Below are 9,491 nucleotides of genomic sequence, written 5' to 3' on the forward strand. Positions count from 1 at the left end.
TAATGTCAGAATACCATTGGGCTGGCACCCAAACGACAGGTGGGTCTTTTTTTTGTTCAGTGCAGGCCCAAAAAAAGGCAGCTGAAAACAACCTGCCAGTTAAGGGAACACAAACTTTTGCACTTGTGCAACACTTTCTAAATGAACCACAAATAGTCTTAAATAAAGGAGTGTGGATTTATATTTTCAAAACATGCTAACAAAACAAACCCCAGCACCTTAAGCCTATATTAACATATAATATCAGAAAAAGATCATTAAAACAGCAATCTCCAGGTTTGATATGAATTTACTTTATCTGTTGCTGAAAATCAGTGAATAGTCAAAAGTGTGTGTATTTAACTCCTTAAAGTATTTGAAAGAATTCACAGAACGCACTGGAGACAACGTTGTTACTTACTGTACATTCATTTCTAGGGCTTTGGAAGGTACTAGACTAAACCAAACTCTGAACTGCAAGGTACTGCCATTCATCCTAAGCACAAAGTGAGGCCAAGACACACATTACTAGAGTAAGACAGTCACTTCAGTGGAGAGCTGCCTCTTGGCACTGCCTCTTTCTCCTACCACAAAGCACAAATCTGGGATCACTCCCTTGAAAGAGCCATTAAATGGCAAAAAAACTGTAAATCTATTCAGCATTTTTAATTTCTCCACTGGTAGAGAATCCTGGTTCCCACAACCGGGATTATCTACCAGTGCTAAGTGACTAGTTAATGGGGTAAGGTCACATTCATCTTTGAAGGCTCAACTGGAAGGATACACTTGTCACTGGAGTTTTATTATTAAACTGCTTTTGTTTAGGAAATTGTTCAAGCCTACAACACAGTTAAACAATCTGTTCCCTTCAGTTGATTTACAGGACAAACACGAAAACAGCTTAAAAGTCACTCGAGTGAGATTGTCTGCCTGACAGTACGACCTCGCCTGTAAGGGTGTGTAGTTACGTCAATAAATAAGGTCGTCAAGGAGTCGAAAGCAGCCAGCAGCCAGCTAGCTCTGCCTCACCGGCTGCGTCACAGAGCTCGAGTGGAACACAAGTCAAAAACTAGTGACTGAGACCCAACAAGTACAGGTTTTGTGTAAAAACTAGGACCTTGGGGGAAGTCACAATATTCCAAAGGAAAGGTAAATTATTCTGGCAACCCCATTCCTGATACTGCGGTTCGGGTTTCAAAAAATGCAAGCAATCAGCATGTGTAAAGAAGCAAAAATGGACGGAACATTGTCTTCCTACGCACCAGAAATCAAGCTTTGGTCCACGTTGACCAAGAAAGGAGGAATTCACACATTTCTTGGTCTCTTCTCTTACGCACAGAAACAGGCTCTCTATCCAAAGCAAGATACTACCCGTTACAAATACATTTTCACACAACCACCCCCCCAAATACTTAACGAAAGCTACGGCCTCCAGTCTATTGGAGTATCTCTGTAGCAATGTCACACACAGCGCAGCTCCATGAAGCTCACGATACCAGTAGGCCCTCAATAAACACACAGGGCACGCACGTTTGACACAACAGAGCTGTGACGGGCAGGAAGGGGGCTCACACTCACTGGGAGAAATCGTTGAGCGGAAGTCTACTAAACAGACAGGACCAAACAATTAAGAGGAAAACAATACAGGTAAAAACAAAGCCGATTTGTTGTACCAGCACATGTACAGTGCACGCAAAAGGCAGGTGACAGCTCATCCAGGAGAGACAAGTTAATGCCCTTTGCTAGCACACATGCGATAATTTAGTGCACCCTGCCTCACGTGCGCCAGAGAAAAGAGAAACATTCAGGGGCCCAGTTCTTAAAGGGACTGGGAGTTATCCGACACCCCCTCCCCCCCACAACCCCAGCTTCATAATTAGAATAGGAATTTGCAGGCTGTATAAATCTTGAAGGCAAAAAAAAATTAAACCTCCTGAAGAAAAGGTACATAAATCAAAAACAGAGGCTGCCGAAAGCATCAGCCTGTCAATTATTCATTTTCTGAGAGAAACCATTTACCGCCGTTCGTCTTCCCTCGCACTGCCGCTATAATGGGCCCTTGACTTCACCCACTCTTTCAGCGGCTCCCCGACACCCCGCCTCTGTGTTACCTAATTGCCTCCAGCTGGAAGAGGTGCTGCTTCCTTACTTATTCAGACCACAGGGGCACCATGAATTATAAATGAGGGCTGCAAACGCACCGTACGACAGGTCACATTTGTCAGGATACAGACAGCGGCTAATGAAATTAAAAAAGATCAGTTTCTCCTGTTAGCTTTGCTAGGGCATGATTAATTACGAAGATGTGGTCTTAAAGTCTACTCCCCCCCCCCCCAACACGTTTCAGAAAGCTTCGGCTTTCATATAAAGAAATTGCACGACTCGTAAAATGGCTTAGTAGTCTCATTTGTTAAGAAGAAACAACGCTGGGCATTTAGCAGGAGATGTTCTGGGAGATCAAGTACGTCATCAAAAGTTCAGCAGACCATTAAACCTGCGATACTTAAACCCATGTGGAGGAGCAAGAATAGCTTAGCTGGAAGACCATAGCTGGGGCTTCTTGATTGTATTCTCGGGGAGGCTTTGAGTGGTGAGCATTTTCTAAAATTAACAGTAAAGTCCTGAACAGGACAAGCACCTTTCCCTGAAATTGCAAAAATGCTGGCAAGCATTCTGTGTCGCCTGGTGCCTTTGCCAAAGCTGAAAACGAAATTCTTGTACAGACCTCACTTATTCCATTCAGACACTGGGCAGAAAAAAGAAAATAGGGACAAGAAGGATATCCCTTTATAGTTCAGATATTTGAACGTCGGTATTTTCCCATAAACAACTATGAAGAGAATGACGAGACTGACGAGACACATATAAACCGGAGAAATTCAATATTTACGTTTTACACAGTACAGTTCTGCGTTGTAATGTGCCTCTCAGGAGTGTCCTATTGTGACTAAAACAAACAAAGTGCTAGCACAGCCCCTGCCTCTGTTGGTTTAACTGCACATTCCCTCCAGTTGCATTGTCAAACAACTAACCACGCTCATATTTCAGGGCTTTGTATCCAGTGTTACACTATAAACGGGCCTCACTGTTTTTATCCTGTCACTAGCTTGTCATTGCTAGTGGGGGAAAAAAAGGAAAAACGCAAAAACCTGATGCTTTCTGAATGCCTGTTTTGTTGGCTATTTATGCTCCAACTCTTTCCGCAATTAACTGCGGTTTAGACGCTTGTGCAATATGCCTAATATTTAACGTAGACTAAAATATTAAGAATTAAGCTTAACTCAAATGTATCGATGCAAAATTCCCTCGGCAAAAAAAAAAATCAACATAAGATTGACAAATGACATGCCGTTACTGAAAGGATTTTAATCTGCACAAAGCGTTTTCGTCACCAATTTTGTTCGATTTGACTAGGCTACCTTACTATTTCTGTCAGCATATTATGTCCACTAAAGCACGTCAATCGCAGACATGTCATGCAGGATTAGTAATCGTTTGGTTTCAACAAACTAGGGCAACAGGAATGTGAATGTACTCGATATTGCACCTAAAACAGTCAAATTGGCTTCGAATATGAAACAAACTTAATTCCAATAGTGTATTTTGGCTCAACATCCCCAGATTCTTTTTAGCGACAGTAGCTGAAGCACAAAATACGAAATTGTGTCCCCGTGTCTAACCAATTATTTTTTGGACCTCCTGTCTTGTCGCACGTGTCTACCTATACAGTACAGGCGTGACAGAAAAACCACGATTCCTTTCGCATAAAATAAAGCTCTTCGATCTCAGACCAAACTATGAGGAATACAGGACGGAAATAAGACTCGCAACAGAAACGTTCGTTAAATTATGGATTTTATAAAACAGGCAAGATTATGCACATATTAAACGTCAACAGTAAGTTTTATTTTTCAATGTACGGATCGGAGTTTTTCGACGAGAGACGTTCCCCATTTTTTCCATAATCAGGGATTTTTGTTCTGTCAACTAACACATTACCCGGGGGCGAAACTGTTGCCCTGGTCTTAAAAACTGCAGTACCGAAAATAAAAAAGGCACAAAAAAACGCCTTGCCCCTTTTCGTTGTTACAAAGGAGATCAACAGCACGCACAATCAAATTTCGTGCCTTTGGCTGTTGTTGGTTTTTTTTTTGTCTGTTTTTGATTGAAACCAACAATGCATCGTGCGGCCCTTTTTCTAAAATCCCACTAAAGGGAAATAATCCTCTTACAAAGCATTATGTATCAGTTCGTTTCATGTCCAGGTAGGATGTCCACCGAGACTGGCTGGTGTGAAGGCTGAAATCTTCACCCCTAATTACATCATTTTGCAGGGACCCGCTAGAAAACTAAATCCCGAAAAAATGGTCATTCGCGACGTTTAATGGGCGCCCGTGGAATAACGTGAGGCTAAATCAAATAAGCGTTTCCTGAGGCTGATTCGCTTCGGAATCTACACAGATCCTGGCTTTAATCGTCTACGAATCTCAAAATGCGACAAAAAAAAAACTACGAGCGCGTAAAAGTCCAGAAACAATCCATGTAATGTGGTTTCGGCGATATTTCTCCCCTTTATTTTAAAAACACACTGCCTGTAAACATTTGATTGCTAGAGTATCGCACAGCACAACACCAGGCGAAGCTCGCTACCTGCACAACTGTGCCAGGATCGGATCATGATAAGTCAGTATTTCAGCAGCTACCTACCTATGGCTTAGGAAAGCTAATGAAGAAAATTCCCTGCAGGCCAGGAAAAATGTCCACTTCAAAGAGACGGTCAATTGAGAGACAGGTAACTTCTCTGAGACAAGGATGGAGAAAGACAGCTCACAGCCAGATCAGCTCTAGGCACACCTGCTCCCTCTTCTGCGTGTGAACACGACTGCAAACCGCGCATGCGCGCCCCGGCGGCCGCCCTATGTTTACACAGGCGTAGCTACCCGGTCACAACCGTAATACAAATGGTACACACGCATCTGTGATTTGATGGTGGAAATTTCAAACTCCTGTACGTCAAATAATAATATATCAGCACATGAACCCCGTATGTGGATTAATGTGATAAGTGGATGCATGGACTGGAGCAAAAAAGAAAAACAAATATCCTTCGCATCTGAATTAACATACAGTTGTGGAAACGGCCGTTTTTCATTCATGAATGAAAACATTCTTCTGAAAGCGCTTACCCTCCGGGTTCTCTTGCAAAATAATACAATAACATTGTTGAGGAAATTATATTTCTATTTTTTTTTTCATAATAACCCTTATGGATGCGTTGCACACACATTATCGTGCTTTCTGCTGCATGTCGATCAGAAACACTATTTAAACTAATCCTAGAAATTCCTTTATTTAACCAGATAAATCAGTTGAGAATAATCCTTTGTTTAAAGTGGCGACCTGGCCATGAGACGCACACCATTACTGTACAGAAAAAGCAAAAGAAAACAAGCTCTACAATGTAAATTGCGTTAATAGGACGTTGTAACGTTATCAAGAGTAACTTTTGTTTTAGCCAAAAGAAAAAGGCGTGATTTGTTCAAGAATATTCATACACTACTTATAACACATAAATGCAGTGTCCTTTCAGTACAACAGTGCCGCCTGTAAGAGATTTGCCGCGTCCTGAAAGTACAGTATAACTCCCCTACCACAATCCTGTCACGTCCAGTGCATCCAGAGGGCGCTCTACTTCTGTCTTGTTCCTAGTTCCCTGTGATTATTCATGTTTTTCCCGTGTGTTGTTGTTGTTGTGTAGCCTATTTACTTCCTGTGTCTGCTGTACTCCTTGCTCAGCATTGAGGGTACGGATGTCTGAGACCCGCTTAGCACCAGGTCGCTACTGTCTGTGGCCTGAGGGCATAGGTTTCTTTCCGATATCATCTGACCCCCTGAGTCTGGGCTAACCTCTGTGTTGCCCTTTTCACCGCTACGCCCTCCTTGTCATTCCATGGCTTGCCTTTCCTACATCCGTGACATATTACCATGCATAGGGAGAGATAATCTAGCAAAACATTCTGCATCATTAACCTTGGCCTTTTGTAAATCAAGGACTGCTGCTGTCTTTTAACACAAATATACACCGAACCAGAATACTGACTGACACAGGCCCCAACGTCAACAATTCAGTCTCACAAAACTACCAAACTCCACCATCTGTAGCTGGTCAGAAGTGAATCAGAATATTCTAGTCAGCTCCCTCACCTCAGAGCTCTTCACTACAGCCAGCCAGAGGTGACACAGCCAAGGTGTGACAGGCCAGCCTCCAGACTGAAGGACCCGTCAGCTGAGCCAAACGGAAACCCAAACACTTGCTTTTACATTTCAACTGCCTCGAGCAGAACAAACAAGCACTCTCCCGCAAACAGTACTGAAGTTTCGACGGACGGATTCGCTGTCCGCTTAAGGTTATGTCTGGGTTCAACAATTGTTTTTTAAAGGCATAGAGACTGAAACAGCCCAAAACAGAAAAATAAATATTTTGGGTAAGAGAACAAAAACTAAAAATAAGTCAAAAAATGTAATTTAATTCATATTTGATCACTTCAGCACCAGTCATCCTGTTCAGCAGCTCATCCTGTGAAGTCCTGCAGAACAGGTTCATGCTCGTGTCTGTTAAGTGCCAGTCAGTCACTCTGGCACAATAGTGGAACTCAGAGCTCTGAGTTGTGTTTTCACACTGGTCATCGCCCCTGACCTACGGCAGTCACACATGGAGTAAGGCCTGGTTTAGCTCTTAACTAGCGGGGCTGTATTACGCACATACTTGTCTTACACAGTGTCCACAAAAGACAAGAGATTCCAGATGAAAGGGGTGGGAGATACGATAGCACCTGTTGAAAGCAACAGAACTGAAAATCAAACAACCATCAAAATAGTGAAGAGCCCGCACAGGGCAAAGGGCTGCAAATATCCCAGGCAATTTGAATACAGATTTGTATACAGAAGATGTTTGTTTTTGAAAGCAGGAAATCAATTCTAAAATAATAGGTTTGACATATTCATATTCTAAAGCTACCCCTTAATCTGGCTATCTAAAACTGGGGCTGGATCAAAATAGAACACATTTCTGAGCACAGAAGCAATGGGAGATGAAACTGAAGGCTGGGGAAAAAAATATTTGCCTGGATCCACATCATATGTACTGAAATAATTGTACTGAAAATAGTAACACACAAGCCTGCTGTCACAGGCCACTCAGTTGTGATAGCTAACCAGAACCCATTCAAAATGTAATATATATTTATTGTGGACCATCAAAATAATTGGAAATGTCACAACTGAAAAATACTTACTCCTTTCCCTTTTCAAGGAAAAACATTTCCTATTTTTGTTAATACAGATACACAACGAAACCCTGAGTCAACACATGCATTTATAAAACATAAGGTTAATAACAATATACAGTGCCTCTGTCTCACAGTCACATAGTGATAGCATAGCTTTAGTGTTTTCTGCCAAAAAAGCAACAATAATAAATTTTTAAACAAAACTTTGCCTTCCATACAATTCCATAACAATTTTATGAAAATGATAAGCTTACCTGGAAATTATATATCAGGAAAATAAATTAATAATCAAATAAATAATTTTTCAAAATCATGCAATCACATTAAAAATAATTGGATTGAAGCATATTGTCCCAGGGCGTTAGTCAGATTACTCTTCAAATGCAGTGAAGGTTTTCAATGAGGCACTGTAACCAACAACAGCTCTTTTAACAGCTTGTTCTGACCCAGTAAGAAATAAACAAATGGTAAGTTCAGAAACTGCAGTTAAAATAGTATCCAGCTTTCATAATAAAGTTTTCCTCTAAGCTTGCATCCATACATGTCTGTCAGCTGATTAAAAAATAAACGTTTACACTACTTGTGTTGAACATTTAATTAAGGATTAGAATTTGTGGTCTAATACAAACAAGGCTGAGCTCTTCTCTGTTTTAGGAAAAACAGCTTAACACTGAGCAGAGCCTTTTCCTTCAAGGACAAAACCCTGATCATTTTCTCTGATAATTTTAAGCAGAAGACTATAAAAGGAAATGGGGCCTTTTAAACTTAAAGGCAAAGAATTAAAGATGCTACGTCTGAAAAATTTTCAAAAAGTCCAAGAGGCGACTCGGTAACTGTATACTGTCTTCAAAATGTCATGTTAAGTTTTGGTTTATTTTCAACAAAATGATGCCTTTTCTTTAGCAAGCTTAATTATTATACAATATATTCAGGGTTATAGTGGGATTACTTACAAATGTGCAACACATGACGTCCTGTGCATGCTGATTTTTTGTTGTGTGACTAAAGTATGTAATATCCAAATGCCTCAACTCAACAGTTCCCAACTCTAGTATTTGTTCATCAGACATCAGACAGCAAAATTCAGAACTACAAGATGGCAGGTACTGTATATTGAAAATGAAGGTGTCTGTTGAGTCGCACTATTTGTGATCAGTACCAAATTTTGAGTTTCAGAACTGCCTTCATTCACTTACTGTATATTGCCTGATTGGGACCAAATGAGTTTCTGCCGATGGTAAAAAACCTAATTGCAGGAACTGTCTACTACAGTGACATTCCCACCCTTGTCTATCAGAACTTGATCACCTTCAAAGGGCTGTTTAGTGAGAAATAATGGTAAGTGAGTTGAAAAGATACTGCTTACATTATTATCACACAACTGGAGGGCAAAAGCCTCTTATCCGAAGGAAGCTGGCAGGACTTTTAGCCATCTGAGTCTGCACACACGAAGTAGAACATACAGGCCTCTGGACATTGGAAAGAAAACCACAGCGGAAAGAAAAACACCCAGGAGGGATATTTTATGCTAGCGACGGACTTCACCACACACAAACACTCACGCTTAAACGTAAACTCGTGAGAACGGGACTCTCTGCTCTTCCCCTAATGAATCAATAATGCTCCATGTCAGAATAGATTTAGAAACCACAGAGGCCCAAACGACCTCTAGTGGCAGGTCAGCTGAAACTACTAGGCTAATTACTGCTGGCTTGCCCCACGTCGTCGAAATTGTTATTTTGCTTAGAGAAATTCGACACTGCAAAGTTAATACAGTCAATATGATACATTAATTCTTTTTGGGTAATCCCATGCATAGTTTGGATCATAATAGAACAAAAAAAGCCAACTCAGTGATGGGACCCCAGTCCATCGCAGGGCAGACACACTGGCTCAGGCATGCATACACCCAGACCCGGCCCAGTTTTCCCAGGAGATAATTAACCTACCAGTAGGTCTTTGGACAGTGGGAAGAAACCAGAGCACCCAGACGAAACCCACTCAGACACAGGGAGAACATACCAACTCCACACAGATAGCAACACAGGAATTGAACCTATGGCCCCAGTGCTGTAAGGTGGCAATGCTAACCACTGCGTCACCATGTATTATTGCTTGAGCCAATAACTGCATGAAGTCTGCAACCCATTGAACTCAAACCGCCTTGTATAAGCATGTGTGTTGCTTGACTGCATCAACTTTACATTTTTTGCTTAACACTGG

General features: G+C 41.4%; 1 protein-coding gene across 3 annotated transcripts in view; it reads right to left on the reverse strand.

Annotated features, from left to right (window-relative positions):
- rab3ip (RAB3A interacting protein (rabin3)) overlaps window positions 1–4,872 on the reverse strand; it is a 43,009-nt gene extending 38,137 nt beyond the window's left edge. For 2 of the 3 annotated variants that reach the window (XM_088644571.1, XM_088644567.1), the window contains exon 1: window positions 4,687–4,872. The gene's annotated coding sequence lies outside the window, so the exon portion shown is untranslated. The remainder of the gene's footprint in view (window positions 1–4,686) is intronic. The other variant, XM_088644570.1, reaches the window with a different exon arrangement.
- Window positions 4,873–9,491: the final 4,619 nt, after the last annotated feature.

This window comes from Lepisosteus platostomus, chromosome 9, assembly GCF_059453375.1.
Source record: "Lepisosteus platostomus isolate fLepPlt1 chromosome 9, fLepPlt1.hap1, whole genome shotgun sequence".
NCBI lineage: Eukaryota > Metazoa > Chordata > Actinopteri > Semionotiformes > Lepisosteidae > Lepisosteus > Lepisosteus platostomus.